This window comes from Ahaetulla prasina, chromosome 3 (assembly GCF_028640845.1).
Source record: "Ahaetulla prasina isolate Xishuangbanna chromosome 3, ASM2864084v1, whole genome shotgun sequence".
In the NCBI taxonomy this organism is placed as follows: Eukaryota; Metazoa; Chordata; class Lepidosauria; order Squamata; family Colubridae; genus Ahaetulla; species Ahaetulla prasina.
In genome coordinates this window covers 7,138,712-7,163,264 of record NC_080541.1, presented here as the reverse complement: position 1 = coordinate 7,163,264, position 24,553 = coordinate 7,138,712, and positions in this window count along the sequence as shown.

The window sequence follows — 24,553 nt, the reverse complement described above, 5'->3', positions numbered from 1 at the left end:
TGATATATTGACCATCAATTGTGTTGTAAATGTTGTACCTTGATGAAGGTATCTTTTCTTTTATGTACACTGAGAGCATATGCACCAAGACAAATTCCTTGTGTGTCCAATCCCACTTGGCCAATAAAATTCTATTCTATATAATGCAGACTCAGGCTAAGAGCCTCCTAAAATAAGGCTTATTTTGAACTCAGTTAAGCGTGCAATTACAGGAAATATTTGTATTTTTTAGCGTGCACAATTTGCTACCTGCAATCCTTCTAGCAACACCAACTTCCCACAGTTTGAATTAGTTAACAATATACCATCCCGTGGGAAAAATAACCCAGCTGTATCACCCACAAGAATATTGCAAGCTCTATTTTTGATTGTTTTGGGGGAAGTTAGGAATTGATGAGAATTGTAGGATTATATTTTAGTTAGGAAGGAAAATTTTTTAGTATATGTTTGTTTTATTTTTACTATACCTTGTGTTTGTTCCGGGAAGTCGAGGGGGGGAGGGGAAGGGGAGGGGGAAAGGGGAGCGGGGAAAGGGGAGGGGGAAAGGGAGGAGGGGGAAAGGGGAAATTTGTAAAACTTTTTCAATTAAAAAAAAAAAGAATATTGCAAGCTCAAAAGTACATTGTTCATATTAATAACTAAAATATATGAGGGGAGATTTGAGAAATATACTCAATAAATGAGAAAATTGGGGTTGTCTGGACACCAGAAACATTGAAATGAAAATAAATACAGCAATGGAGAGAGATAAGAAGAAGGAGAGAGATGGAAAGGGAGAAGGAGGGAGAGAGAAAGAAGAAATGGAAGAGGAGAGGAGGAAAGGTAGGGGAAATAAGAGTAGGAGAGAAGGTTAGGTAAGGAGGAAGTAGGGAGGAGGGGAGAAAGGAAGGGGAAGTAGCGAAGGAGTAGGAGAGGAGAGAAGAAAGTAGGTAGGATGAAAGAAGGGGTGAAGAGGAGTGAGAAGGAGAAGAAAGGATTGCTGTGAAAAGGAAAAGATGAAATGGAAGAAAGGCAACCACGAATGTACTTGAATATATTAAGATAAAAATAGAAACATTTAAAAAAAATGAAAGAGAATGAATGCTAATAAAAATGGAGAAATTAAAACTTGAGGACGAAAGATGTGACTTAGTGAAAATGAGCAAGGAAATATTAGGAAATGAATAAAAATTATGAAAAAAGAATATTCTGGCAAAAATTGTAACCAAGTAAAATATATTTGAATATATTGAATTGTATAAGATATGATATGGGCAATACTCTGTTCATAAACCACGTATGTGTGTAGGAGGGGAAATTAAAAAAATCAATAAAAACTTGTTTTTAAAAAAGTACATTATTCAGAAAGCAAAACTATCTTGCAGAATAGCAGTGAAATAAGCGGAAGAAAAAGAAAATATTCTTTTGGGTAATAATGAACTTGTGAGGGGATCAGGCATGATTAATTATATTCAACCCCTGAGTTACATCCATCCATTCAGCAATCATTCACAGCTATAATGGTGCTTAGGAAATGGTACTTATGACCAGCCTTCAGAGTTCTGGTTTTTGCAGCATCCTCCAATCATACCTTCACAATTTCTGACATTTCTGCAAGTTTCCCAGAGGCAGAGTCAATGGGGAAGCCAGCAGGAAAGTTAGAAGTTATGGCTACATGAAGTCCTCATTTAACAACCAACACAATCCTTGGGTTATGACAGCAAGAGGGACAGAATAACAGACTTGGAAGGGACCTTGGAGGTCTTCTACTCCAGCCCCCCTCTTAAGCAGGAGACCCTATGCCATTTCAGACAAATGGCTGTCCAATCTCTTCTTAAAAACCTCCAGCGATAGAGCACCCACAACTTCTGAATGCAGGCTTAGACTTAGACTAAATATATTGTCATTTTAAATGTACACTAATCAGCATACCTTAAAATGAAATGTCGTTGCATACAGCTCTCAAAGGGTCACCATCTCCAATATACACTACATAAAAGTGACAAAAATATAAATAAATACAATTTATGCATATACCCACATATACGACACAGAGGAACAACACAATCCAGTTCGGATGTATAAATGTACATGGTGAGAAAAATAATTTTGCGAGTTTGTTCCCTATGCCAGATGGATGGCATAGGGAAAAAAGCTCTTCCAGAATCTCGTAGTCCTCTCTCGTAGTCTCCACTGTCCTCACCACTCTCTGTATGGACTTTCTATCTGAGGCACTGCAGCCACCAAATCAAACAGGGATGCAGTTTGCTAAAACTCTCTCAATCGTGCCTCTTTAAAAAGTGGCCAGGACAGAAGGACAAAGATGTGCTTTTCTCATCCGACGCAGGAAATGCAGACGCTAGGTTTGCACACTTCGCTAAGAATGACATGTGGAGAGACCAGTTCCGACTGGCTGTTCCACCGGTTAATTGTTCTAACTCTCAGGAAATTAGTTCTAAGTTGCTTCTCTCCTTGATTAGCTTCCATCCATGGCTTCTTGTTCTACCCTCAGGTGCTTTGGAGAATAGATTGATCCTTTCTTCTTTATGGCAGCCCCAGCCAGAGTTGCTGTCATTAAGTCATGTGACACTGTCAGGGGTCCCCAACCCACGGCCGTGGCCCCTCCTGGGCTGTGGCCTGTACAGAACCAGGCCAGGCAAGCAGGAGGCCGGCACGCATGTGCATAGTTTGGCTTGCGCAAGCGGCGGGCCAGCACACACACACACACACACACACACACACACACACACACAACTTGTGTGAGTGGTGGGCTGATTTCCCTCTCCCCACTTCCCCCTCCCTGCCAGGATGCCAAGCCAGAAAAGGTTGGGGACCATTGCTTTATAACTGTGGTGCTAATTGATACTAATTTCAGACCCAATTGCTGTCGTAAACCCCAAGAACTCCCAGTACCTGGATGTAGTTAACTGTCTAAAGGAATCCAGCAGCAAAAATGCCATGTCAGATCTGAGTTGTCACATTAGTGGCAAGATATATACATCTTCAAAGACCTGAGACATTCCTCTGCAAAACGTTATAGCTCCCTGCTTGAAAATTCTGTCACAGATCCTGTCTATATTCAATTATTTGTGCGAGTGTGCTTGTATGTCGTACTTCAATTTGCAGGTTTAATCTGCGACCAAGGAAAGCCACTTTTTTTTTTAAAAATGAAAATTTTATTTTTCCACAACAAAAAAAGAGAAAAAAAATCATTCACATCAAACAATTTCAATAAGCTGAAGGGGTGTTTACATATCTTCTTGTGCAATCTCAAAATACACGTCTCTTTCGTAAATACAAAACATTTGCCAGACCTATTCTTGAATACAGCTCACCTGTCTGGAACCCATACCACATCTCCGACATTAATACAATTGAACGCGTCCAGAAATATTTTACAAGAAGAGTTCTCCGCTCCTCTGAAAACAACAAAATACTTTATACCACCAGACTTGATATCCTGGGTTTAGAAAATGTAGAACTCCGCCGCCTTCGACAGGACCTGTGTTTAACTCATAGAATCATCTATTGCAATATCCTTCCTGTTAAAGACTACTTCAGCTTCAATCAATAATACAAGATCAAACAATAGATTCAAACTTAATGTTAACCGCTTCAATCTTGATTGCAGAAAATATGACTTCTGTAACAGAGTTGTTAACACTTGGAACACACTACCTGACTCTGTGGTCTCTTCTCAAACTCCCAAAAGCTTTAACCAAAAACTGTCTACTATTGACCTCACCCCATTCCTAAGAGGACTATAAGGGGCGTGCATAAGAGCACAAAAGTGCCTACCGTTCCTGTCCTATCGTTTCCTTTCATTATATCAAATTAATATAGTTATTGCTAACTTTTTGCTCATATATATGCTTATATGATGTGTTGTTGTTTTATGTTGATGCTTGTGTATACTGTTGTGACAAAATAAATTATAGAATAGAATAGAATAGAATTTTATTGGCCAAGTGTGATTAGACACACAAGGAATTTGTCTTGGTGCATATGCTCTCAGTGTACATAAAAGAAAAGATACGTTCATCAAGGTACAACATTTACAACACAATTGATGGTCCATAAATAAATTATATATAAATTATAGATATATATAGATATATCTTCTTTCTAACTTATTTTCCCATCTAACCAGTTATAGAATAAATCCCATATTTTATAATATAGCTTATCATCTTGGTCTCTAATTTCAAATGTTAATTTACACATCTCTGCACATTCCATCATCTTCCTAATTATTTCATCTTGCGAAGGTAATTTCTCATTTTTCCAGTTTTTAGCAAACACAATCCTGGCTGCTGTAATAATATTCACAACCAAATATTTTACATCTCTAGTATATATATCTCAGGAATAATTCCCAACAGAAAGATTTTTGGCTTAAAGTCTATGTGTCTTTTAATCATTTTCTCCAACCACGTGTGTATCTTAGTCCAATATCTTTTCGCTACAACGCACGTCCACCACGTATGGTAATATGATCCAGGTGTCTGATGAGACTTCCAGCGTTTTCAAGGAAAGCCACTTTTAAACTCTTATTGTATTTACTGCTTTCGAACATGTTGCCATTCAAAGCAGCGGCAGGTTTCTACCGGTTTACCCCGGTTCAGACACTCTGCGCATGCACAGAAGCGCTGGACGCGAGCGAATCAAACACACATGCCCGCTCCGGATTCCAAACCGGTAGCGAAGGTGAGTGGGACCCACTACTGATTCAAAGTCATCGTACCAATTAAGACAGCTTCCAGAATATTTAAAACATATTCTCAATAGCGAAATGTTCTCTTTCTTGGCATAACCACATATTTCAAAATACTTCAGCAATACTTCACCTACAATAGAAGAATGGATATTGAAAGTTACTAACTTGGCTGAGATGGCTAAAATCTCAGCTTTTTTGAAAGACAATACGCGGGAAAGATATTTAATTGAATGGAAAAAATGGATTATTTACAAAACAGATATCAGATTAAGAAATATCAGATTGCCTTGAATAATTAGGATGTATTATTTTATGTAATGGGGAGGTTAGGAAATGAAAAGACTTGGATGAGGTTAATTGGATTAGAAGGGAAAATTTTATTCTATGTTTGGTTTATGTATAACAATACCTTGTGATTGACCCGGGAAGCCGGGGTGGGGGAGGAAGGGAGGGGGGAAGGGGGTTTTGAGGGGGGAGGGGGGGAAAAAGAGGGAAAATGTTTTTGCTTGTTAAAACTTTTTCAATAAAAAAAAACAAACTTCAGCAGAAAACCACTTTTACTCTTTACAATCTCTCCGGTTTGCATCCTGCTATCCGTCTCTGCTTGATATAATCAGTTACAATATGTATTTTAGCTGTTTCGCTACTAGCAACCTCCACATTCAAAATCAAGAACGGTTTAAGCATGCCAGTTCTGGAAAAAAACCTAATACCTTAAAGTGCCGTTTTTTTCCAACTTGGCAACTTTAAGATGTGTGGACTTCAACTCCCAGAATTCCCCAGCCAAGATGTATTGTAATGGTAATGATGTTTAATTAATTTTATGATTGCTTGCTTCCCAGAATAGCTTGTTTGAGATGCGTGACTAGACAAAGTGAATTGGGTGAAATCTACTTACCTTCCTTACCGGTTCGGAAGTGCAGGCGTACATGTCACATGAACGCACATACCCTCTGCACAGTCGGTGCAAAACACTACTTCCTGGTTAAAAGCAGGAAGTAACGACAGCCAGGCGGGTGGGCATCACCTCGCACCGCGATTGCTACCGGTTCTCCGAACCACCAGCCAAGATCGCTACTGGATCGCACGATCCGGTCTGAACCAGGAGCATTTCACCCCTGAACTGAATGCATAAATAAATAAATATTGTAGTAATCTATGGTTTGCTTAGCCCTGTTTTAATGACTGTGCTGCAGTGAGCTGTTGAGATGAACTTCTAAATTGTAAAACACAATCTATAATATGGGGTCCTTGGTGCTCCCTGAGCTTGGTTGTTGTTTTTTGTAGACGTTTATATTACCACGTTAGGTAACATCATCAGTTCTAAAAGGAGTAGGGTTTGCTCTCTTTGTATATACCAGTGGCTTGCCCTGTACTGTTGGTGGGAATGGTCTTGGTGTTTTGTTTTATTAGGTTGTTGCTAACACTGTTAATGTTATACCTAGTTGGGCATAATGAAAAATCTGCAAAAAAATCCACCAAATTTAGATAGTGCCAGGGCCTCCACCAGTGATGGGTTTCAAATTTTTTTACTACCAGTCCTGTGGGTGTGGCTTGGTGGGCGTGGCAGGGGGAGGATACTGTAAAATCCCCATTCCCTCCCCACTGCAGGTGAAGGACACTGCAAAATCCCCATTTCCGCCCGATCAGCTGGGACTTGGGAGGCAGAGAATAGATGGGGGCGGGACCAGTCAGAATTTTTACTACCGGTTCTCCGAACTACTCAAAATTTCCGCTACCAGTTCTCCAGAACTGGTCAGAGCCTGCTGAAACACACATCCGGAGCCCACCATTCAATTTTGAGCTACAAGTATTCTCTTCTCTTGGTGCAACGTATAAGCGCCATTGGTTGAGTACATGCATCACATTTGGTAAAAAAAACAACAACCCCCAAATCAACTTCATTATGGCTTAGCATGTTATGTGAGCTTAGCCACACCACTGCAAATATTACCAAGATGTATAGGTCACGCTATATTCTAAGTTGCAGAACAGCATAACAGAGTTGGAAGGGACCTTGTAGGTCATCTAGTCCAACCCACCCACCCACCCCGCCCAAGCAGGAGACCCTATACCATTTCTGACAGATGGCAGTCCAGTCTCTTCTTGAAAGCTTCCGGTGATGAAGCTCCCATCATATCATCATGGGGTTGAATTAGTTTTAGCTAAATGTGTAATGTGAATACTGTCATTGTGGGTTTATAAGCCATGATGTACGCCTTTGTGCAGTGAATGGATTTTATACATGTCATTCTTCTGATTTCGGACTAGAGTTTCTATCACCTCCTACTCCCCAATTCTTGAGTTCTGTAGTCCAGCAGAGCAGGGAAATCTGTGGTCTAGTAGTAAAACTACTACAGGTAGCTCTCCGCTTACGACCACAATTAAGTCCAAAATTTCTGTGGTTAAGCAAGACAGTTGTTAAGTGAATTTTGTCCCATTTAGAAATTTTCTTGCCACAGTTGTTAAATGACTGCCGTTGCTACGTTTGTAGCACGGTTGTTAAGTGAATCTGGCTCTGTTGTAAGTCGAGGACTATCTGTCCATGTGAGTAAAAATCTCATCACTGGATAAGTGGGTCAAAGAGTGCCTTGTCACACTTTGAACAAAGGCAGCAGTTTAGGGTTGTTGAATCAGTCCAGTATGTCAAGTATTCCGATGGCCAAAGCAAACATCCATTGGATCCGAAGCAGGCCAGCAAGGAAACCTTCCAGCTACTTTGCAAACAGACTAAATCAAAGAAGCCAAGGAGAAAATCAATGCCTCGTTAATCCAACCAGAAAAGCTACAAAGAACCTCCTTGAAGCAACCGTATTTTTATTTCAGCGATTCTTGAAAAAAAGAAATGCTGCCAGCTGACCCACAGCTTAAACTTACATACTGCTTCACAGTGCTTTACAGCCCTCTCTAAGCGGTTTACAGAGTCAGCCTCTTGCCCCCAACAATCTGGGTCCTCATTTTACCCACCTCGGAAGGATGGAAGGCTGAGTCAACCTTGAGCCTGGTGAGATTTGATCTGCCAAATTGCAGGTAGCCAGCAGCCTGCAGTACTGCACTCTAACCACTGCGCTACCACGGTGCTCTTCTGGAGTTCTATTGACCACTCAGTGGAGAGAGACACTCTTAAGTGGAAGGAAGGAAAATATAGGTGCTAAGAATTAATAAAAGAACAATATTTAGGTCAGGAGAAGATTCCTGAGAATACTTTAGACCAGGAGTCCCCAACCCCTGGGCCACAGACTGGCACTAGGCTGTGACCGAGCAGGAACTGGGCCATGCTAGCGAGCAAAGTCCCATCCACACATGCGTAGAATCCAGCCAGTGCACAAAACCACACCCTCCCGGCAGATGCTATTCCTGCAACAGGAGATGAATGCATCATAAAAGTGCAAAAATAACAAACGCCTGCGTTGTCCAGACCAGCAAAGTTCTTTCAAGAGTGGAGAGACAATGACTCCGTGTCCAGCACAGGATCAAGAATGTCCAAAGCTAAGTATTAATTATTAAGTCTTCGGAGGGCGTCTTTACATTCTTCCAACATTGCGCAAAAGCCATGACTTAATAATTAAAAAAAATGTTTGCGCTGAAATGGAACATTGGAATTGAAAGGGATGACAGACTTGGAGTATTATGTATCATGGGAGAAATGGTACAAATGGATTGAAAACAGAAAAATAAAACAGACTCAGACATAGTAGAATTTGATGAAGTCAAATGTAGAGCGTATAAGATCTTCGTAGTGATATGTCGTGTAAATGGTCACAGTTCTGCACAAAAATTGTCACTATTTTTGTATTTCTGTATTTTTTTTGTTTAAAAATCAATAAAATATGGTTTAAAAAAAAAAGAATGTCCAAAGCTAGAAAACTGGATAGTGGACAAACGTTTTTGCCTTTGACTGAAACTTCTAGCTGAGGATCCTAGCTTGATGAAGGTATCTTTTCTTTTATGTACACTGAGAGCCTATGCACCAAGACAAATTCCTTTATGTGTCCAATCACACTTGGCCAATAAAGAATTCTATTCTATTCTATTCTATTCTATTCTATTCTATTCTATTCTATTCTATTCTATTCTATTCTATTTCTTTTATGTACACTGAGAGCCTATGCACCAAGACAAATTCCTTTATGTGTCCAATCACACTTGGCCAATAAAGAATTCTATTCTATTCTATTCTATTCTATTCTATTCTATTCTATTTCTTTTATGTACACTGAGAGCCTATGCACCAAGACAAATTCCTTATGTGTCCAATCACACTTGGCCAATAAAGAATTCTATTCTATTCTATTCTATTCTATTCTATTCTATTATTTCTTTTATGTATACTGAGGGCATATGCACCAAGACAAATTCCTTATGTGTCCAATCACACTTGGCCAATAAAAAATTCTATTCTATTCTATTCTATTCTATTCTATTCTATTCTGTTCTGTTCTGTTCTGTTCTGTTCTGTTCTGTTCTGTTCTATTTCTTTTATGTACACTGAGGGCGTGTGCACCAAAGACAAATTCCTTGTGTGTCCAATCACACTTGGCCAATAAAGAATTCTATTCTATTCTATTCTATTCTATTATTCTATTCTATTCTATTCTATTCTATTCTATTCTGTTCTGTTCTGTTCTGTTCTGTTCTGTTCTGTTCTATTCTATTCTATTCTATTTCTTTTATGTACACTGAGGGCGTATGCACCAAAGACAAATTCCTTGTGTGTCCAATCACACGTGGCCAATAAAGAATTCTATTCTATTCTATTCTATTCTATTCTATTCTATTCTATTCTATTCTATTCTATTCTATTCTATTCTATTTTTTTTATGTACACTGAGGGCGTATGCACCAAAGACAAATTCCTTGTGTGTCCAATCACACTTGGCCAATAAAGAATTCTATTCTATTCTATTCTATTCTATTCTATTCTATTCTATTCTATTCTATTCTATTCTATTCTATTCTATTCTTGCGGGAGCTCACCAGGCGGTCCGCTGTTCCTTCAGCTTCTTTGCACAGGTGGCAGTTGCTGTCGGATGTTGTCTTATCAATTCTGACTTTGTGTGCATTTGTTTCTAAGGCTCAGTTTTGTACAGTCAGAATTCGCCCCTCGGTCTCTTTCTTCCACTTCATTATTATTATTTTGACCTTTTCAGTTAGTTTATCTGTGAGTTTGCCCATTCAAGGTGATATAATCCTTTGAAGAGGAAGTGGAACCTTTAACTCTCAAACGCCCTGCCTGTAAATTAAAGTATGAGTAACAGCAACAGAAATAGAGCAGCGTGGGCAGGTTAGAAAACTTGGAGTGGGGGAGTTGATTGTCTGTTGCCTCAATGACCTTTGTGTGCATGTGTGTTATTCAACGGCCAATGTATCCTGGCTTCTTTTTTAGGTGAACACATTTTTTTTTTAGCCAATTGTGTCAGGGTTTTCAGAAGAATTGGCCATTGTCATTAATGAGATGGTATTTCCTGCCAGGATACTTCTGCGGTCCAGAAGCTGGATTCGTTAGACTGCTCAAACGTTTCATAAACAAAGCCTTGATTACCATCCCACTTAGCGGAATTGTAAAAACGGAAGAGAAGGTTTGCTAGAGCAGGAGCTTCAACCCAGACTGAATACTCAGCCAGAGTTTGTAATAAATTGGCTGTAAATACTTGACATGCTGAATTTAATCCTCCAGTTAAGCTTATTTTATTTTATTTTATTTTATTTTTGAACTCACAGATTTAATGAACAATTTCCATTTCGGTTTAGCATATGGGAAGGGAGATAGAATGATGACTAAAAAGCATTTTAGAACATGCGAATGAAATGGATTTACGGAGCCAAGCACTGTATTCCCTATTATTATGTATATCACTCACCCGTTTTACTTTGTATTTCATCCGTTATCCTGTATTTCAGGCATAGGGTAACAGAATAGCAGAGTTGGAAGGGACCTTGGAGGTCTTCTAGTCCAACCCCCTGCTCAAACAGGTGACCCTGTAACATACCATACTTCCCCTGGAGTGGGGTGGGAATGGAGATTTTGCAATATCCTTCCCTCAGGAATGGGAAGGTAATGGAAATTTTGCAATATCCTTCCCCTGGAGTGGGGTGGGAATGGAGACTTTGCAGTACCCTTCCCCTGCCATGCCCACCAAGCCATACCACGCCCACCAAGCCACGCCCTCAGAACCATTCATTTACAAAATTATAATAATAATTGTTGGGGGCAATAAAAGTTGACTTTGTATATAATATACAAATGGATGAAGACTATTGCTTAACACTGTGTAAGCCGCCCTGAGTCTTCGGAGAAGGGCGGGATATAAATTCAAATGAAAAAAATAAAAATAAAATAATAATAATAATATCAGAGTTGGAAGGGACCTTGGAGGTCTTCTAGTCCAACCCCCTGCCCAGGCAGGAAACCCTACACCATTTCAGACAAATGGCTATCCAACATTTTCTTTAAAATTTCCAGTGTTGGAGAATTCACAACTTCTGCAGGCAAGTTGTTCCACTGATTAATTGTTTTAACTGTCAGGAAATTTCTCCTTAGTTCTAGGTTGCTTCTCTCCTTGATTAGTTTCCACCCATTGCTTCTTGTTCTACCCTCAGGTGCTTTGGAGAATAGCTTGACTCCCTCTTCTTTGTGGCAACCCCTGAGATATTGGAACACTGCTATCATGTCTCCCCTAGTCCTTCTTTTCATTAAACTAGGCATATCGAGTTCCTGCAACCGTTCTTCATATGTTTTAGCCTCCAGTCCCCTAATCATCTTTGTTGCTCTTCTCTGCACTCTTTCTAGAGTCTCAACATCTTTTTTACATCGTGGTGACCAAAACTGAATGCAATAATTCAAGTGTGGCCTTACCAAGGCATTATAAAGTGGTATTAACACTTCACGAGATCTTGATTCTATCCCTCTGTTTATGCAGCCCAGAACTGCCTTGGCTTTTTGGGCAGCTGCTGCACACTGCTGGCTCATATCTAAGTGGTTGTCCACTAGGACTCCAAGATCCCGCTCACAGGTACTACTATTGAGCAAGGTACCACATATACGGTACCTGTGCATTTTGGGTTTTTTTGCCTAAATGTAGAACCTTACTTTTTTCACTGTTGAATTTCATTTTGTTAGATAGTGCCCAATGTTCAAGTCTGTCAAGATCTTTCTGTATTGAATGTCTCCACTGCCCGGAACCGTTTACATCCTCTGATGATACCTCTAATACCATCAAACAGCCTGATCTGCTTATCCCGGGAGGCCTGGGAACGATAAAAAAATGCCAAATCCCATCTGAACATCTGGCTGACTGTGCAACAAACCAAAATAATCATCATCTTGTTCCTGAACTGCTGTACGGTGGAGATTTCAAAATGTGGAGTCGATTGGCTCAGCGTCTTGAATTTAGCTATTCTTTTGATTTTTGTCCCATTGCCTTTGCTTGGGAACGAGATCTCTCTATAGCAGGGGTCTCCAACCTTGGTCCCTTTAAGACGTGGACTTCAACTCCCAAAGACTCTGGGAGTTGAAGTCCACAAGTCTTAAAGGGGCCAAGATTGGAGACCCCTGCTCTATAGAACCTTCCAGGTCTTTCTCACCTCCAACACCTTCAGTTCGGTGGGACTGACCTCATTTGAAGAGAAGCGTGCATGAAAACGAGTCTATCAAGATGGTGTTGATGCAATGCCGTGATTAGAGTCCTCTCTTTTTTTATTGATTGTTGTAAGCATGACACGTGTAACAAAGAACAGGGCTTTTCAGTGATCGTTGTGGGCACCATCTTCACTTTTTTAACCCTCCCAGGTTGTGTTGTGGCCTGTCGGCTGCCAGTCCCTCCAACAGCCAAATCAGAGGAGGAGGAGATGTGGGAGTTAGGGTCAGCATCAAGGCAACCTGAGAGCTCCAAGGGGGAAGAGGGAATGGAGCTGGCAGAGAGAGAGAGACAGAAGCGGAGCCTGGGCCATCCGTCAGCCCTCAGATGAAGAATCAACAGCCCCCAGGCCTGGAGGTAGCAGATGAAGAAGAGGAGGAACAGCTGGGTCCAGTGCCTGATGCATGGATGTGCAGAAGGCAGAGGAGAGGAGAGCAGTGGAAATCTATGGGCTGATCCTGGGGAAGGAAGAGCCACCGCTGCTAGCGAGGCCCACCCTAGCTCTGGGGATAAAAGGCAGGGGGTGGAGATGAATAGATGTGGCGGACAACTTGTTCTGACTAGGCTTCCCCAAAAAGTGCGAAGAAGAATCCTGGTCCCGACAAAACCCCTTTTATTAAACAAAGAATGAATTCCTCTCATTCACCTTCAGCAAAGTCTTTCAAGGGAGAATTTACAGTCACAGACCATTTCTGGCTTGGAGAGCTGCCAGGCCGATATCTTCAAAACTTGGCAAAGAATCTCGGAGAGTCACAAACCAATTAGGCAAACTAATAGTCTCCTGCAAACTCCACTCCCCTTTTGCTCATCTTTTATTCCCTCTGGAAGGGACCATTCATCATCCACTTGTGGCCTTACTCCCAAGTCGACCCTTGTTCTTTAGATGTTCCCTTCGTCTGGCAACTCTGCGCTTGCCCACACTGGGAACAGACTCCAGCTGTTTGTCTACCTCACTGATGTCTGACTACAAAGGCAGCTGATAACTGGCATACGGCCCTGGCCCCCTCTCTGCCTCCGATGCAGAGCCCTCATCAGAGCCTTCCCCAGACTCCAGGACTGGGCCATGTTCCTCTCCAAACTCCTCGCTGGCCGAATCTGCTACCAGCTCCACTGGCCACTGGCGAGTCACAACACAACTTTTCATCTTCCGGCCGGCCTGACTTGTTAGCCTGCGAGATAAACTTTTTGCCAGGAGTGTCGGCATTCCTAATAAAGGAATCTTTTGAGTTCACGTCAGAGGGTTTGTTGCAGGGGTGAAATGCTCCCAATTCGGACTGGATCGCCCAATCTGGTAGTGATGGTGGCGAGTGGTTCGGAGAACCGGTAGTAAAAATCCCTGGCCCCCCCATGCCCAGCTGAGCCGCGCGATCATTTTATTTATTTATTTATTTATTTGCATTTATATCCCGCCCTTCTCCGAAGACTCAGGGCGGCTTACACTGTGTTAAGCAATAGTCTTCATCCATTTGTATATTATATACAAAGTCAACTTATTGCCCCCAACAATCTGGGTCCTCATTTTACCTACCTTATAAAAGATGGAAGGCTGAGTCAACCTTGGGCCTGGTGGGACTAGAACCTGCAGTAACTGCAAGCAGCTGCTGTTAATAACAGACTGTCTTACCAGTCTGAGCCACCAGAGGCCCTATCATCATCAGACTTTTTTTAAAAAAAGGTTAAAAGCATTTTTTCTTCCGCCAAAAAATGCTTTTAAAAGTAAAAAAAAAAAGCCTCTGATGATCGCGCAGCTCAGCTGGGATCGTCGGAGCCTTTTAAAAGCATTTTTTTACAACCTCTTCGGCCAAAGAGGTTGTAGAAAAAATGCTTTTAAAAGTAAAAGAAAAAAAAGTTGACCATGCCCACCCAGTCACATTACACACCCCCATCAAGCCACGCCCACAGAACCACTAGAAACAAATTTTACATTTCAGTCCTGGTTTGTCATGTTTAGGGAGCTGGGTCAGAACAGGTTGCTTATATCGCCTCCTTTAATCTGAAGACTTTTAGAAGTCCTGCCATCTCACAAATCTTCTGGAACCCTCTGAGGACCACAGAATTATCTTTCATAACCAACACTGTGCTGTTGGCTATTGTCTCTAGTAGCTAAACTCCGGTATGATAAACGATGCTGTATGCGATATAACCGATTTCACTGAGTAGAAAAAGCAACCTCTTTGTCTTTGTGAAGTTAAAGGGAAATTCTTCATTTGATGAAGTTTTGACAGCCAGTTGTATTATTCAGAATGTTCTAGTAGTGCTATAACTACGGGGATTAATTATAGACTTGTTTGACCTTGAAGGCAACCCAAGAATTGAATGTAGAAAGGCTGAGCAGTCAAGTCCACATACGTCTCCTTCTAACATCATCTGCGGATTAGAATTCTTTGGTTATTAACCCAAATCAAGGTAAGGAATGATAGCTGTGGATTCTAGATGGCGCGGGTACCAAGAGAAATACTTGCGCCTACGTATTTTATTTTATTTTTGTTTTATTTATTTATTCCGACTTTATCATTTTTAAAAACAACTCAAGGTGGCAAGCACACACAATACTCCTTCCTCCTCCTGTTTTCTCTACAACCACAACCCTGTGAGATTAGGTGGACTAAAAGAGAGGGATTAGCCCAAGATCTCCCAGCTGACTTTCGTGGCAAAGGTGGGATTAGAACTCAGTGTCTCCTGGTGATTGGTCCAAAGTCACCCAGCTAGTTCTCATGCCTAAGGCAGGAACTCCCAGTCTTTCATTTTCTAACCTGGTGCCTTAACCTTTAGACCAAACTGCCCTTCCTTCCTTCCTTCCTTCCTTCCTTCCTTCCTTCCTTCCTTCCTTCCTTCCTTATTTCTTTCTCTATCTATCTATCTATCTATCTATCTATCTATCTATCTATCTATCTATCTATCTATCATCTATCTTCATCCATCCATCCATCTATCTGTCTGTCTTTTTTTTGTAAGCGCCAAATTTCCAAAATTAGGTTCAGGTCACGACCAAATCAGTTTGCAACCAAAGTTATAGAACAAACTATGGTCATGACTAGAGGTTCTATTGTATCTGTCTGACTGTCTGCCTGTTTGTCCATCCATCCGTCCGTCCGTCTGTCTATCTATCCTCTCTCAGCAGTCATCTGCCAATATGGTTCTTCAAACGTCTTTACTATCAAAGGTAAAGTTTTTTGGGATCTAAATTATCACGTATGTATCCTAATATCCAAGCGAAATGTTGGAGGTGTGATTGTGATGACGCTACATATTTTCATATTTGGTGGACTTGCAAGAAAATTAAGGTCTTTTGGATAAGAATTTGGTGGATTATTCAAAATGTACTGAAGAAGAAGATAAAGTTCCTGCCACAATTTTTCCTTTTGGGAATTATAACGGATTGTACAGGGATTGAGACTAAATTGATTCTGAATTTAATAACAGCAGCAAGACTGTTGATTGGACAATACTGGAAGAAAGAAGAGATACCTACAATAGAAGAATGGATACTGAAAGTTATTAATTTGGCTGAGATGGCTAAAATCTCAGCTTTTTTAAAAGACAATACGCAGGAAAGATATTTAATTGAATGGAAAAAATGGATTGATTATCTACAAAACAGATATCAGATTAAGAAATATCAGATTGCCTTTGAATAATTAGAAAGTTATTTTATGTAATGGGGAGGGGGTTGGGAGATGAAAAGCTTTGGATGTGGTTATTTGGATTGGAAGGGAAAATTTTATTCTATGTTTGGTTTATGTATAACAATACCTTGTGATTGACCCGGGAAGCCAGGGAGGGGGGAAGGGTTTTTTTTGGGAGGGAGGGGGGGAAAAAGGGGGGAAAATGTTTTTGTTTTTTAAAACTCTTTCAATAAAAAAAAAAAAAAAGGTAAAGTTGATGATGACTTGGGCTTATATACACAGGTAGTTCTCAACTTAGAGCCCAAAATTTCGGTTACTAAATGAGTTTTGTTAACTGAGTTTTGCCCCATTTTACAACTTTTCTTCCTGCCGTTATGAAATGAATCCTTGCAGCACGGTTGTTAAGTGAATCTGGCTTTCCCATTGACATTGGCTTGTCAGAAGGTCGCAAAAACTGTTCATGTGACTCTGAGACACTGTAACGGTCGTAAGTATGAATCAGTGGCCAAGCGTCTGAAATTTGATTGCATGATCCTGGGGATGCCGTAATGCAGTGATGGGCTGCTGCCGGTTCAGACAGGTTCAGCCGAACCGGTAATTCACACCAGCAGCTGGCCCCGCCCATCCGCCCTGGCCCTATCACGTCCTATACAATCGCCGGTTTTTCGATGCTGCGCACGCTCACATTTTCGTTTCCGGGTGAACCGGTTGTTACAACCGGCAGCAGCCCACCACTGCTGCCAGCGCGAACAAGCGTCTTGAGTTACCTTTTTCGAGGGCCATTGTAACTTTGAACCGTCACTAAATGAAGCATTGTAAATCAAAAGCTACCTGTCTATGGAGGTGCGTGGATTTCCTCTCTTGAGAAAACCTACCCGATGTTCACCCTCTGATCTTTTAGGGAAGTGACAAAGACTTTTTAGAATTAGCTAATGTCCTCCAGGCAGTTTCAGCCTTTTAAATACTTTTGAGAATTGCCTTCCCACTGGAGTTGCTCGTAAGTTCGAAATCCTGGAGCCGAAACCGTGGCAGATGATTGGTATGATAGACGCATTGACCCAGGAACACGTACTACCTCAATTGTGACGCACACAAGTAACATTAAAAGTTCCCCCTTCCTCATTCCAATCTTTTTTTCCCCCATTCCTCACACACCAGAGCAAAAAAACAAAGACAGATTTCTGACTCTGACAATAAATTTTAAGAAGGGTTTTTCGGTTGAATTCAGGTTCTTAATGTCTTCATGGACATTTCCACATAGTTTTCTTCATAACTTTTGTCATTTGTCCTTCCTAACAAACAGGAAGCAGCAGGTGAAGCTAAGCAAGATCACATCAAATACCTGTACAATTAGCACAGGGCCCCCCCAAGGCTGTGTGCTCTCCCCACTTCTCTTCTCTCTGTATACCAATGACTGCATCTCCAATGATCCATCTGTTAAGCTACTGAAGTTCGCAGATGACACAACAGTGATTGGTCTCATTCGAGACAATGACGAATCCACATATAGACGAGAGGTCGAACGACTAGCCTTGTGGTGCAACCAAAACAATCTGGAACTGAACACACTCAAAACCATAGAAATGGTGGTAGACTTTAGGAGAAACCCTTCCATACTTCCACCTCTCACAATACTTGACAACACAGTATCAACAGTAGAAACCTTCAAATTTCTGGGTTCTATCATATCGCAAGATCTCAAATGGACAGCTAACATCAAAAACACCATTAAAAAAGGACAACAAAGAATGTTCTTTCTGCGCCAACTCAGGAAGCTCAAACTGCCCAAGGAGCTGCTGATCCAGTTCTACAGAGGAATTATTGAGTCTGTCATTTGCACCTCTATAACTGTCTGGTTCGGTTCTGCAACCCAACAAGAAAAACACAGATTTCAGAGGATAATTAGAACTGCAGAAAAAATAATTGCTACCAACCTGCCTTCCATTGAGGACCTGTATACTGCACGAATCAAGAAGAGGGCCGTGAAAATGTTTGCAGATTCCTCGCATCCTGGACATAAACTGTTTCAACTCCTACCCTCAAAACGACGCTATAGAGCACTGCACACCAGAACAACTAGACACAAGAACAGTTTTTTCCCGAAGGCCATCACTCTGCTAAACAAATAATTCCCTCAACACTGTCAGACTATTTACTGAATCTGCACTACTATTAATCGTTTCATAGTTCCCATCACCAATCTCTTTCCACTTATGACTGTATGACTATAACTTGTTGCTGGCAATCCTTATGATTTATATTGATATATTGACCATCATTTGTGTTGTAAGTGTTGTACCTTGATGAAGGTATCTTTTCTTTTATGTACACTGAGAGCATAGGCACCAAGACAAATTCCTTGTGTGTCCAATCACACTTGGCCAATAAAATTCTATTCTATTCTATTCTTACCTTCTTCCAGTTTTATTTATTTATTTTAATGGAAGCCCCAGTCTAGCCTACCTCCCTGAAGGTCCCCCCTCCCCCGATCCAAATTACCACTATTTAGCATCAAAGTCCAAAGAAAGTCCCAATAAATAAAAGGTCAGATAGCCCTCGACTTACAACAGTTCATTTAGTGACCATTTGAAGTTACAACAGCACTGAAAAAAGTGACTTGTGACCGTTCTTCAGACTTACAACCGTCTCAGCATCTCTATGGTCGCGTGATCCAAATTCAGATGCTTGGCAACTGGTTCACATTTATGACCGTTGCTGTGTCCCGAGGACACTTGATCACCTTTTGCGACCTTCTGACGAGCAAAGCGGATGGGGAAGCCAAATACAATTAACAACCGGGTTACTAACTTAACAATTGCAACGATTCACTTAACGGCTGTGCCAAGCAAGGTCATAAAATGGAGGCAGGATTCATGTAATAACTGTCTCACTTAGAAACAGAAGTTTTGGCCCCCATTGTGGTCGTAAGTCGAGGACATCTGCGTTTAGCATTTTTTGATTGATGATTGTATTCCAGCAAGTTGGTCTTGACTCTTAGTAATCACGTAGATTTTCTGTATAACAATCTGCCCCCATCAGAGTGGTATTCAGCTGGTTCGGACAAACCGGTTCGAGCAAACCGGTTGCGGCAAACCAGTTGCAGAGATCATGGGTTGCAGAGATCACCCACCCCAACTCTATGCCGTCCTGTTTAGGCATGTGTTCGAGGCTGGGCGAATGTGCAGAAGGCACGCGAGCCAGCAAAACACATGTGTGGAAGGCTGGGCACATGCACAGAAGGCCAGCGCACCCGCGAAGCGAGCGTGTGTACGCATGGAGAACCAGTGGTAAGAATATTGGAAACCCACCCCTGGCTCTCATCCTGGTCCTTCAGGTCTTCTACTGGGTGACCCATCCTCCTCTTCTCCTCTTTCCTTGGAGGCAAGTTGTTCCACTGATTGATTGTTCTAACTGTCAGTAAATTTCTCCTTCGTTCTAGATTTGCTTCTCTCTATCCAGATGGCCACAGGATGAAATCAGAAACTTTGATATCTTCGATATGTTGGAAATGTCATCAGACAACTTGTTCATATATATGTAGTGGACATGCGTGGAAGCCAAAAGATACAGGACTAAAATCCACACATGGTTGGAAAAAAATGATTAAAAAGCATATAGTCTTTAAACCAGAAGTTTTTCTATTGGGGTTTATACCTGAAACTTATAATAGAGAATTGAGATATTTGATTGTGAATGTAGTAACAGCCGCTTGGATTGTATTTGCTAAGAATTGGAAAAGTGAGAAATTACCATTGCAAGATGAAATTATTAAGAAAATAATGGAATGTGCAGAAATGAGTAGATTGACATTTGAAATTAGAGAACAGAAAGATAAACAATACTATAAGACATGGGATCTATTTTATTAATGGCTAGAAGGAAAAATGTGTTAAAAAAAGATCTGAGAGAGGTTTTTATGAGGAAAGAATTGATTTAAGATTTATTTATTTATTTATTTATTTATTTTTATTTTGTCACAACAATATATGTAGGTATCATACAAAAAGATTATATAGTATATAAACACATATATGAGTAAATATAGGAGGTATAAGCATATATATACAGGAAGCACATATATACAGGAAGAAGAAAAGAAAAACAATAGGACAGGAACGGTAGGCACGTTTGTGCGCTTATGCACGCCCCTTATGGTCCTCTTAGGAATGGGGTGAGGTCAATAGTAGAAAGTTTTTGGTTGAAGCTTTTAGGATTATGGGAAGAGACCACAGAGTCAGGTAAAGTATTCCAAGCACTGATGATTCTGTTACAGAAGTCATATTTTCTGCAATCTAGATTAAAGCAGTTGACATTAAGTTTAAATCTATTAGTTGCTCTAGTATTATTGCAATTAAAGCTGAAGTAGTCTTTGACAGGAAGGACATTACAATAGATGATTCTGTGAGTTAAACTTAGGTCCTGTCGAAGGCAACGGAGATGATGATGGACGATGGAATAAATAATAAGATAATGGAATAAACGATGCAATAAGATAAAATATTAACTTAGAATGATTTACATGAAATGAGAGAATAAAAATTACTGTTAATTAAAAGATCAATTGATTAAAACACTTGGATACATATTAGATTGATAAAATGTAAGATTAGACAAATCAATGATATGTATATGTTAAAATTGCACAGAAGATTTGTAATCAACCGACCGACACACTGTATCTGGATTGAAGATGTTTTTATGTTTGTTTGTATTAAAAAATAAAAAAATAATAAAAAATAATAAAAAGAAACTTCGACATTTTCTTTGGACCCTTTTTTGATCCTGCAGGGATCCAGGAATGGGCTGAAGTGCTGGCAGTTCCTTTAATGTGTCTAGGCACAATTTAACTGGCCTACATGGAAAAACTTTCCCAAGACTATCCATAACAATAATAACACGGGAGCGGTTGCTTTTTCAACAAGCTCTAACGCCAAAGGAATCCAGACATATCCATTGCAGTGAAAGTCTGAACCGCACGTTTTAACCAAATGACTTATTAAAGCCGCCCAAATATTTCTCTTTCTAAAGCGCGATCTCATAGTATTGGCTGACATGGAATAATTCGATCCCGGCTGAAACCAAGACCATGGCAGGCAGGAAAGACGCCGGGTTTAATGTACACGGTATAATTATAACCTATTACTTTGACAGATTTTTCTAATACCATCTTCGCCTGAAGTCGGCGTGCTGCTTGAAAGGGCTGCAAATTCAAGAAAAGGCCAACCTCTGCAAATCTCATTGTTTGGGATAAACGGTGCCACTGAGCCACAAGCAGTTATGGCCCACAGAATGTCCTTAGTCATTCGATTTTTCAAAGCCCTTAGTCATTTATTCCACTTTTTCATTCATATATATATATATATATATATATATAGGTCTTTGGTTGTTCGGGTTTTCTCCCGTGTAAAATTGGAAGTGTCTTGGCGACGTTTCGACGAAGTCTCATTCGTCATCTTCAGGCTTCAGCTTCGTGCTTCTGGGAGCAAAAGCATATACAAACACCCGTGAAAACCTCAGAAAACAAATATATATATATATATATGTGTGTGTGTGTGTGTGTGTGTGTGTGTGTGTGTGTGTATGTGTGTGTATGCATACTATATATATATATACTATATATATAGGTCTTTGGTTGTTCGGGTTTTCTCCCGTGTAAAATTGGAAGTGTCTTGGCGGCGAGTCTCATTCGTCATCTTCAGGTTTCACACTTCCAATTTTACGGAGAAAACCCACAACCAAAGACCTACATATGTATGTGTGTATATATATATATATATATATATATATATATGTTTTCTGAGGTTTTCACGGGTGTTTGGATATAGGTCTTTGGTTGTTCGGGTTTTCTCCCGTGTAAAAATGGAAGTGTCTTGGCGACGTTTTGAAGTCTCATTCGTCATCTTCAGGCTTCAGCTTCGTGCTTCTGGGAGCAATGTGTGATCGCAGCTGTTTCTTCCTTTTAACTGCTAGTGGGGATTTGAACTGATTGGGTGGGAGCTTGGCTGTGCTCTGATTGGATGGGGTTTTTTCTGTGCTCTGATTGGCTGGGGGTGTGTCCTGTGTTGGTGGGGGCTTGGTTGTGCTCAGTCTAATCTGTGCTGCAGGGGGATTTGAGCTGGTGAGCTGCACTGCTGCTGTTTGGCTTCGTGTTCGTGGTCGTGCTACATCTTCATAGTGGGTGTCAGTCTGCTGCATGTATGGATTGGAGGGGTTTGAAGTGGCTAATGTTGCAGCTGCGGTCTGGCTTCTGGTCCTTGGTCGTGCTTCCTGATCAGTGTGGGTTTGGGTGTGCTTTCTGGGTGGATGTGTGGTGGTGACATCCTGTGTGGACCTCGTGAGTGTGGGTCTGGTGTCATTCCTCGTGTTAGGGACACGTTTGTCAATAAGGGCAGGTTTCCAAATGGCTGGTAGGCGGAGGTATCATCTCGTTTGTTCATGCTGTGTGGGCGTTTTCTATCTCGATGGCTTCTCTGATTATTCTGTTGTTAAAGTGTTCAGTTTTGGCGATAGTTCTGGTCTTTTAAAGTCAATATCGTGTCCTGTGACTTTAAAGTGTTGGACCAGGAAGAAGTTGGTTCCTCTTTTTGAATGAGTTCTTGTGTTCTTCAATTACTTATTCTTCTGTTGGTTTGTCCAATGTATGTGGTGGGGCAGGCGGTGCATGGGATTTCATATACTCCTTGATTTTCTAACTCAATTTTGTCTTTGGGGTTTCTTAGGATGGTGGATATTTTTGGTTTGTGCAGAATGCTGTCTTGATGTTATGTTTGTGGAGGATCTTGCTGATTCTGTCTGTGGTGCCTTTTATATATGGGAGGAGGGCTGTGCCATTTTCTTGCTCTCTGTCTTGGGTTTTAGTGGGGGTTCTTTTGGATTAGTTTGGTAATCTTATTTCTCTGGAATCCATTGGATGTTAGTACGTTTGTGAGAGTGTGTAGTTCGGTTTTAGGTGTTGTTCATCAGCTAAGCATTTTGTTCTAGAGATGAGTGTCTTGGCTACGGAGTTGATCTGTGCTGGGTGGTGGTGTGAGAGTGCATGCAGATAGCGGTTTGTGTGTGTTTTCTTCTGGTAGATGGTGTGTCCTAGGGAGCCATTGGGTTTCTTGTAGACTAAGACATCTAGGAAGGAAGTTGGTTGTTAACTTCTGTTTCCATGGTGAACTGTATTTTGGGGTGTAGGCTATTGAGGTGTGTGAGGAAGTTTTCAAGTTTTTCTTTCCCGTGTGGCCAGATTATGAAGGTGTCGTCTCGTATCTGAGCCAGAGTTTGGGTTTGTGATCAGATTTTTCTAGTGCTTGGGTTTCAAAGTGTTCCATGTAGAGGTTGGCAATGACAGGTGAGAGGGTGATCCCATGGGTGCGCCTTCTATTTGTTTGTATTTTTGTCCGTTATAGATGAAGTATGTGTTGGATAGGCAGTGGTTGGTCAGATCTAGTATGTGCTTGGGGGTTATATTTGTTTTGGATAGCTGTCAAGGCTTCTTTGATTGGCACTTGGGTGAAGAGGATATGACATCAAAGCTCACGAGTAGGTCGCTGGGCTGTAAGTTTTGTTTCTTTATGATCTCTATGAACTGGAATGAGTTTTTACGTGTGAGGCGATGGATTCTGCATAGGGCTGTAGTTGTTTGGCGAGAAATTTGGCTAGGTTTTGTAGAGGTGAGCCTATGGAGCTGACTATGGGTCTGAGTGGGGGTTCCTTCTTTGTGTATCTTGGGAGGCCGTAGAGCTTAGGGCATCTGGATGATTTCTCTCTGGGAATGATTCTTTGTTGGATTTCTTCGCTGATGGGGAGGCTTTTATTTTGGATCTAGTGGTTTTTCTAGGTAGGTGGTGGGGTCTGTTTTAGGGGCTTGTATGCAGGGTCTTGGAGTAGGTTGGTTAATTTGGTTTGGTAGTCAGATGTGTTCATAACCACCGTGGCGTTGCCCTTGTCTGCTGGTAGGATTATTATGCTGGTATCTTTTTTCAGGTTAAGTAGTGCTGTCTGTTCCTCTTTGGGTAAGTTGCTTTTGGGTGGCTTGCTGCTGCAGAGGATGTTGGTGATTTCGAGTCTGATTTTGTTAGCGTCATCGGGGTTGATTTTGGTCAGGCTGGTTTCAACTCCGCATATAATGGTCTCAGTGGGGATGTATTTGGGAGTGACTGCAAAGTTGAATCCTTTGGAAAGGACATCGGTTTCAGCTTTGGTGAGGATCCTATCTGAGATGTTATGCACTGTTTGTTTCATGTGTTGCTGTGAGGGTGGAGGGTTTGTTTCTGGCGTTCTTGTAGTCTTGAGTTTGTTGGTGTGCGTGTCTGTCTTGAGGGTGGTCTGTGTTTGGCTCTCAGGCGGCAAGTTGTTTAGTTGTCCCAAAGTGCGGGTGCATCTTGTTGCTGAGTTTGAGGTGAAGTGTGAGGAGATCTTTGTTGATTTGATCTAGGAGGAATCTTTTGTGTGAAGTTCATTTCTGATTAAGGCCAATTCTGTTCTTTTTAGGATCGTTTGGTGGCTGCAGAGTTGGAGTGGAATTTCAATTGGAAGCATTTGGGGATTAAATTTTCATCGCGGCAGTTTCGTAGGAATGCGAGGTCACATAAAATGGAAGCTCTTTG